Source organism: Camelus dromedarius, chromosome 19 (genome assembly GCF_036321535.1).
Source record: "Camelus dromedarius isolate mCamDro1 chromosome 19, mCamDro1.pat, whole genome shotgun sequence".
NCBI classification, from domain to species: domain Eukaryota; kingdom Metazoa; phylum Chordata; class Mammalia; order Artiodactyla; family Camelidae; genus Camelus; species Camelus dromedarius.
This window is the reverse complement of record NC_087454.1, coordinates 3,867,253-3,875,659: the sequence shown is the minus strand read 5'-3', so window position 1 is coordinate 3,875,659 and position 8,407 is coordinate 3,867,253. Positions and strand designations below refer to the sequence as shown.

The following is an 8,407-nucleotide window of genomic DNA, read 5'->3' as shown; positions in this document are numbered from 1 at the left end:
GGCTAAGAGCTGCCCCCCCCCCACCCCGCCCCGTGGTCAGGGCTGGGTCACGGCAGGCGCTGAGTGTCCAGGGTGAACTCAGCAGACATCTATCAAAAGTTGGCATTCTCCGAATGTTTGGAGAGCCTCTGACCAGAGGGGATGCTAAGCTTCTGCTAAGTTACATAGCGTTCTGGGATCAAGTTTGCTTTTCAAGGCCGATTTTCACTCAGTCTTGCCCTTTCCAGGCAGTTGTCTTAAGCAAAGACTGATGGGTGTATTTCCTACGCCTGAAGATTCTCAGGGAGTGAAAACATCCTCCTGTCTGGTCGAGGTCACGTCAGCATGGCCACCTGGTACCTAGTTTCTGTCCTGGGGCCGCAGGGCCTGTCGGGAGGCCTCCTCCGCCCGGTGGCCCCGCCTCCTCCGCCCGGTGGCCCCGCCTCCTCCGCCCGGTGGCCCCGCCTCCTCCGCCCGGTGGCCCCGCCTCTTCCGCCTGGTGGCCCCGCCTCTGCCTTGGCCCTCTTGTGGTGCTGCTCTGCCTCTTACGCTGCCCTTCCTCGTGTGTCCCCCGTCCTTCTTGCTACACTGTTTTCTGCTTTCCATTAAAAAATTTTTTTAAAGAAATATGTTTGACATAGAAAAATTTTATCTCTTGAAAGTGTATCACCTGATGATTTGGTATATGTACGTATTGTGAAAAGATCACCACAATCAAGCTACAAATGGTGGCATCTCCTTTTTTAAGGGTGAATATTTAATATATAACCTTGTTTCTGACGCCTAGGTGATTGGAGAGCAATGAGTCCCAGTCCTTCCTCATTCCCCGTCTCAACAGCCAATATCCTTTCCTTCTCAATAGTTAAAAATTAAAACAGAAAGACTTGGTATTCTTTTATAGATCATCCAGCTTTTCAGCTGTTGTCAGGGGAAATCTAGTCTGAATGCCTCGCCCAGCGCTGTTAGAAGTTGGAAGCCCTCCCGACAGCGTGAAGCTCCCATTCAGTTCCAGGCGTGTTCTATTCTAGATTGTGAGTGTTACTTCTATAATTAGCCTGTCCCCAGTTTAGAGGCTCCACAATCCCTTTCACTTGAAACTTTGGATTGAAGGAGGAGGGAGGAGCGCCCAGAGGCTGATCCCGACGGCCATGTGTACAAAGCTGGGGATGCTCGGGGGTCCAGGCACAGTCCATCTGGCCGCACTGCCTGCTAGGGACCATGACTGCCTTTCAGTGGGCAGGAGTTGAAAACCAAACATACGTGAATGGTGCTCAAAAAACCAAATCGCTCCGTAAAAGAAATGTCAAGTGTAGCACTGAACTATGAACTATGTTACATAGCATCTCACAGTGCGGGGACTAGCTAAGGACTTGGCTGTGGGTTTGAGGCCAGGCAGCATCTCCAGGAGGAGAAGAAAAGAAAGTGAGTTGGGGGGATTGGAGCGAGAACCTGGGGCCTGTGCGCGTGCCGAGACCTCAGTGTGGGGACTGCGTCACCTTCAGTTTGACCCTCAAACCTGCCCAGGCCTTTTAGGACAGAGCCAGTCACTCAGAAGTCCCTCAGGCCTGTGGCATCGTGGACGGGGCTGCCCCCAAGGGCTTGTGGGAAGAAATGAATAAACAGGTGGCACCAGTGCCCTTGCTCCTGCCTCTGCTGACCTGGAAGGGGCGAGGACCGTCCACAGCTCATGTTCTTTTCAGCACACCGGCGAGCTCTCCCCTCAGGCGGGGTGCCCCGTGAGTCAGAAAGAGGGGTGCTGTGCCGGAGGAACAAAGGCTGGTCCTCATTGCCAGGAGCCCTTTGAGATGCAGAGCTGTTCTTGCAGGGGGGACCTAAGCGCCAGCTCGAGTCTGTCTGTCCGGTGGAAGGATGCCAGGTTCTTGCGTTTCTGGCAAGGCCCCGGGCGGCGGGCTGGGAGGATGATATGCATCTGTTCAGAGCCAGGCGCTGCTCTCAGAACTGGGTCACCTCGTAGCCTGGCAAAGACGATCTCTCCCGATTGGTGAGGTGGATCTTGTCTTTCCTCGGAAAGCCCAGCTGTGCCCCCAGCGTCCGCCAGCATCAAGGCGTTCTTTTGTCCTCTTCTTCCTGAAGGCGGAAGAGCGAAGGACACAAAGGGAGTGGTCCTCAAGTCTCCTGCCCTGCCGTTTGAAGTCTGGGCACTCACACCCGCTTCTTGTCCGAGGCCACGGAGCCCATCAAATGTTGTCTAATGGGGCAGGAGGTGCCGGCCTCGCTCAGAAACCTGTGTCTCCCCGGTTGGTTTTATATTCCTAGCATGTGCTGGGACACGCAGCCTGGCTCTTCCAAGAGCAGCGTCTCCCTGGCACAGCGCCAACTTGGAGGGATGTTCCTCCGTCTCCCACCCCGCCCCTCCCTCATGCCTTCCTCACTTGTTTTTCTGCTGACACTGGAGCCCTAGTGCTGTGCTCTCGGAGACACCCTGTAATTGGAAAAAGGCACCGGCTCGAGCTATGACTTATCCCACGCTGCCCTCTAACGGCTCCCGCCTGTGCCGTTTCCAGGCTCCCTTGGCAACAGCTGCCCCAGGCCTTCCTGGAGGGTCTGCAGCAAGATTGCTTCCAAGTAAGCTGGATTTTTCCCTCCAGGCAGCTCAAAGGGCCAGTCCTTGCTCTTGAAAGGGGTTGGGGCGATGTCAAAAGTCAGGCAGCTTTGGCGTGTCTGGCTGTGGGGGAAGTGGTCCAGTGTTTCACTGCCAGAAGTAAAAAAATGGGCTCTTTAACCAGAAGCCATCCTTGGACCAGCCTATCCTTTGGCCCATGCTTCCAGCAGCTCCTTGCAGCTCCTCCGTGCTGGGGCTGGGGAGTGGGGCGCAGTGCCCGCCAGCTGTGCCCACAAAGCAGCCTCCTTCTCCCACCCTTCTGGGGAGAGGGGCGCAGGATGAGGCGAGGAACGGTGTATGTTGCACCGTCGTCTCCCCCCATGGAGCCTGGCAAAGCAACTCAAACACTAAAAGGGCGAGGGAGGGAGGACACGCAGACCTTTAAAATAACATCTGTTGAGTTAATGTTTGAAGAACCTGAAGAAATTGGTTGGACATTGCCCAGTTCTGTTTTGAGGGGCATCTGGGACCTAATCAAGGAACAAAGTTCGTCGGTGTGGGAGGAGAGACTGGGAAACATTTTGTTTTGGTAGCTGGAAAGCTTGTCTCCAGAAGCTAAAAGAGGAACTCGTGTTTTTTCCTCCAATGAGCCCAAATCCGGCAAAAGTAAAGCCTCGTGCTACAAGTCCTGTGGCTCGGCAGGAAAAGACAGGAGCGAGCGTTCACGAGTGTACAGCGTTTTACACAGCGAAGCTCCTCAGGGAGAAAAGACTCAGTGTGGAACAGAGCTCAGAGCTGGCCTTCTTCGGTTTTTCTTAAATTGGGGGTGGTGGTCATGAGATTACAGTGCTAGTTCCCCAGGAATCGGAACCCCTGTTTGGTCAGAGCAGATCATTGTTCTGCACTGACCCAGGGAGTGGGGATGGACGAGCAGGAAGTGGGTAGTTTGGGTGGAAATTCGAATTATAAGCCTGGTTTTCATGTGAGGTTTAAGTCACTAACCACTTGTGATATGATCACTTTTTGTAGGCATGGAAAAGAAGCAGTTTTTAATTTTGTATTTTATTTATTTATTTTAAATTTTTATTAGGGTCTCCACGCTGCAGAATCTTATCATTAGGAAGCATATCTTTCCCCACTCAACTTCTAAAAATGATTTTTTTTCTTTTATGGGGAGGATATAGCTCAGTGGTAGAGCACATGCTTAGCATGCATGAGGTCCTGGGTTCAGTCCCTGGTACCTCCGTTTAAAAAAAAAAATTAACAAACCTAAATAACCCACCACCAAACAAACCAAAAAAAAAAAGGGGGTGGGGGTGGTTGTTTCTCACTTCTGAAACCCTTCAGCAAATCCTGAAAAAATTAAAATTGAAGAATTTCCTCATTTGACAGAACTGACTTGAAATTTGGGCTTGTCTGCCTTTGGGTGCCTGTTGGCACTTAGTCAGCCTCAGATGTGTGCAGTAGCTTTTTCTGGGTTTTTTGTTTGTTTGTTTGTTTTTTAAATTTTTTGGGGGGTAATGAGGTTTACTTATTTGTGTATTTTTTTTTAGTGGAGGAGGGACTGGGTATCGGACCCACGACCTCGTGCATGCTAAGCATGTGCTCTGCCCCTGAGCTACACCCACCCCCTGTGTGCAGCCGCTTTCTAAAGGTACTTGTATGCATCCTAACCAGGCTGGACAGAGACAGCGGGTCCTGCTCCGGATTCTAAGGGCCTGTCAGGCAGAGGGTCAGGCTAGCTCTGAGTGCTGTCTCCTTCAGGGACCAGATCTGGGTCTGAAATAACACGTATGTTGTCCACCCCAAGATTTGGTTTGTTTTATAGTCTCCCCTGCCCCTCCAGCATTAAGATGGCTCCGTGTGGCTCTGGGAGATGTTTTCTATCCGGTGCAGCAGGGAACCCCGCCTCAGATGCAGAATGGGCTTCTTCGAGCCCTGTGCCTCGCCTGGACTTGTGGTCAGATGAGGGGAGGAACTGAAATCAAAGCAGAAGTAATACTTTGGGAGGAAGATGAGGAAATGGAGAGAGCAGCGCCAAGACCTCTTTTTCTTCTAGAGAAGCTTGTTCAGATCACAGCGTGAGCCCGTGACGGGCTGGGGAGCAGACATTTGGGAAAGAAGAGGAAGACAGAGGTCAAAGCTGAGGAGCCAGCTCTGCGTGGGGATCCGGCAGAGGATAGAATCTGGCAGAACCCCGGCTTAGGGTCTGGATGCCTGCGGAGAGAGATTGTGGCTGGGAGTAGAAAAGGGGGGCAGTGGGGGGAGCCAAACTGGGAACCAGTCCAAAGCCACTAGTCTGCCAGGCCGAGAGGGGCCTTGGAGCACCAGCCTGTTAAGCGCCTGATTAATGAGTAAGCTGTGGGCTGTTCAGGTAAGGGTGCACCTGTGATTTCCCTAATCCCCCAAAGCTCGTCCCGTGGGCTCCCCGCACACCCGGGCGTTTTTCACTCTGACTGCGTGGCTAAGCCCGAGTTGTGCCGATCAGCCCTTGGTGGGAGGGACCTCTGGGAACAAAGTTTTTTTTTGTTAAATCTGGCTTTTGGTGGTTGGCTGTTCTTGAGCGTTAAGAGAAGTGGCTATGAAAACAAAACCAGTTGCTTCATAAACTTGGGAGCCCCAGCAGCTGTCGGGGACAAAATGTGAGCAAAAGTTAATAGTCTGTAGAATGTCATTACAGATTTTAGATTCTCTTTCGTCCTTGTGGCCTTTCCTGTATTGTCGGGTTTTTATCTTTGTTAACATAATTTCTTTTAATCTTTTTAAGTATCACGGCGAGTAGGGGGAAGAATTGGATGAAGGCAGTTGTTTTACAATAGTTAAAACATTTTTTAAAAAGTGCATTCAGAAAAGTGCCAAAAGTCTAAATGTATAATTTGCTAAAGGTTCACAAATTGAACACGCCTACAAACGGCACTTAAACTAAGGAACAAAACTTGACCAGCTCCTAGGCGCCTCCCCACCTTTCCAGCACCAGCTCTCATCTAGTGCTGTAGTTTTTTTTTCCCCTTTAAAAAATAGTTTTTAATTGTGATGAAAAGCACAAAACGTGAATGATTTCTAAGTGTAGAGTTCAGTGGCATTAAGTACGTTCATGTTGTAGAACCGTCACCACCATCCGTCCTTTTTTCATCTTCCGAAAGAGAACTCCATCTCCACTAATCACAGACTCCTCATTCCCACTCCCCAGCCTTGGGCACCCACCTTTCTATTTTCTGTGTCTACAAATTTTCCTTTCTCTGGGGACCTCGTGTTTGCCCTTTTGTGACTGGTTCATTTCACTGAGCATCATGCCCTCAAGGTTCATCCACGTTGTAGCCTGTGTCAGAATTTCCTCCCTTTTTAAGGCTGAATAGTATTCCACTGCATTTATACCAGCTTTGTTTCTCCAGTCATCCACTGATGGGCACTTGGCTGGCCTCCACCTCTCGGCTATTGTGACTAATGCTGCTATGAATATGGGTGTGCAAATATCTCTTAGAGGCCCCACTCTCAATTCTTTTCAGTGTCTACCCAGAAGTGGAATTGTTTGGTCACGTGGTAATTCTATTTGTGATTTTTTGAGGAACCTCCATGCTGTTTTCCACAGCTAGATTTGCCTGTTTTTAACTTTACATACATGGAACTATTCAGTATGCATAGTTTTGTCTGGCTTTTTTTTGTGTGTGTGTCTTTGTGAAACTCAGGTTTTGTTGATAAATATTTTGGGGGGTAATTAGATTTATTTGTTTATCTATTTCTTTCTTTTAATGGAGGGACTGAGGATTGAACCCAGGACCTTGTGCATGCTAAGCACGCATTCTACCACTGAGCTATATTCCCCCTCTTTGTTGATAAATTTTTAACAGCCATCCAGGGTTGTAAGAAGTTACTGTGTGCTTGATTTTTCTTCGTGTGTTTCCCATTCTCCCATATCATATTCAGCAGGGTTTTTATAGTAGATCCTTCCAGTTCCATTATTAACTGGGCAGCATTTTGCGAGAGCATTGTGTAGCACATTTCCTCCTTGACTCTCAACAGAAGCCTTTGCCGGCCACATCTGTAAGAGTTCTGTTAGGTTCTGGGCTTCCGGTCCCCAGTGGGGACATGAGCAATTTCTGCTGATCTCGCAGATCTCACAGCCCGAAGAGCAGACAAGTCAGATTCCTGCATGTTCGGGAGCCAGGCCTACTCAGACGGCAAATGTCCTTTCCAATTTGAAGATGGATTCTATAATTTTATGATGAAGTGTTTGACCAGTGGCTCAGTGACCTTGGTGATAACCGACTGCTTGTGATAAAATTGCTCTGTATTTCCATACCTACTCAAAACCATCTTTCCTAGTGGGAGGGTGTAGCTTAGTGGTAGAGTGCGTGCTTAGCATGCACAGGATCCTGGGCTCAATCCCCAGCATCTCCACTTACAAAATAAATAAGTAAACCTAATTGCCTACCCTCCCCCTGAAAATAAAATTACAATTAAAATTGGAAAAAGAAAAGCTTTCTTAACAAACCCTTCCATCCAATTTAAAAAACAAAACAAACCTGCAGTTGGAATCACATATTTGCCAAACCCTTGAGGCACCTTTGGGTTTCACTGAATACGTTCCTTTTCTTAAATCATTTATGTAGAGAACTGAGAGGAAAAGTATTTTGTAAGTCAGATGTGTTAACCTCAACTTCTAACAAGGTCCTATTTAAATGTTCCAGCAAGTTCCAGCTACTGGAAGGGAATACAGGAAGTGTGTCCCAACTTGGTCAGCTGGAGCGTGGCAACTGCCTAACAGTAAGAATTTCCTCAGAGGAAGTCACTTCCAGGAGTCGATGAGGGCCCGGAGGTCTGGCTGCCCCTTCTGGGCCCGTCAGCATCGGGCGATGGGAGCTGACAATTGTCCCTGCATGCTCGCTGCTGATTCGGGGCAGGGTGTGGAGGAGGGGTGGAGTCAGGGGTCCTGGTTCTGGCGTCTCCTCTGACCCCAGAAACGTGATACTCGGCAAGTCTCTTGACCCCACAGGGTCTGGCTTTCTCCACTTGTGGAAACAGCATAATTTATCATCTGAATTTTAAACTGCATGTTGTCCGTGGTCTTTTTTTGGTCTCCATTCCCAGAAGGTCAGGTTTTCCAGCTCCTTATCTCGCCAGAGGTTTGCAGTGCAGGGCAGAAGGCAGAGTTTGCCTGACGCCAAACCCACCATCTTGGATTTTATTTTGAAAGTGTGAGGCATTTAGGAGATGATCCTGGCTGGTGCCCAGAGGATGGGGTGTGTGCTCTGGAGAGAGGAGGCATTGGGGGTGGTGATTGAGACTCAAGCTTTTCATTTTGTTTGGGTTTTGATTTTCGGTAAGAGGAAAAACTGCAGAGAGAGTGCTATCCTGAAACTCGGGAAGACTGGGTGGGCTGGGGATTCCAGGAGCAGCCCCAAGAATCAGTCCTGTGCTGTCACAGTGCCAGCTCTGGGGAAGGTGGCTGAACCTTGGTCCCTGTTAGCAACATGCAGACCCCTCCAAGGCATCAAGGGGGCCAAAGCAGTGGCACATCAGGGGTGACAGGGGGCTTTGCTTATGACTCTGAAACCTTTGCCTTTTGAACAACCAAAGAAATTGGGGTGAAAAGTGGTAGTGAAGAAAAAAGGGCCAAGATGGAATTAAATTGATATGATAAAAATGAAGACGTTGACAGTTCTTATGACCTGAGTTTCTGGAGCAAAATTGCTATTGGCCACATAGAGATAAAATGGAGACAGCCTGGGGTTCAGCTAACGTAACTGCGGGAATTAAGAGACGTGATGGTTGTGGGAAGCACGTGGCAAATTGTGATGCTCTCCTCCAGTCCCTGTGAGGACCTGGCTCTCCTGGCTGGAGAGGAAGGCGTGGCCTCGGGCTCTC

General features: G+C 49.5%; 1 long non-coding RNA gene across 1 annotated transcript; it reads left to right on the top strand.

Annotated features, from left to right (window-relative positions):
* Nucleotides 1-4,584: 4,584 nt before the first annotated feature.
* Nucleotides 4,585-7,589, top strand: LOC135318573 (uncharacterized). The gene is made up of 2 exons (XR_010376737.1): nucleotides 4,585-5,184; nucleotides 7,231-7,589. It is a non-coding gene; the product is annotated as an uncharacterized LOC135318573 (long non-coding RNA).
* The last annotated feature ends 818 nt before the right edge of the window (nucleotides 7,590-8,407 follow it).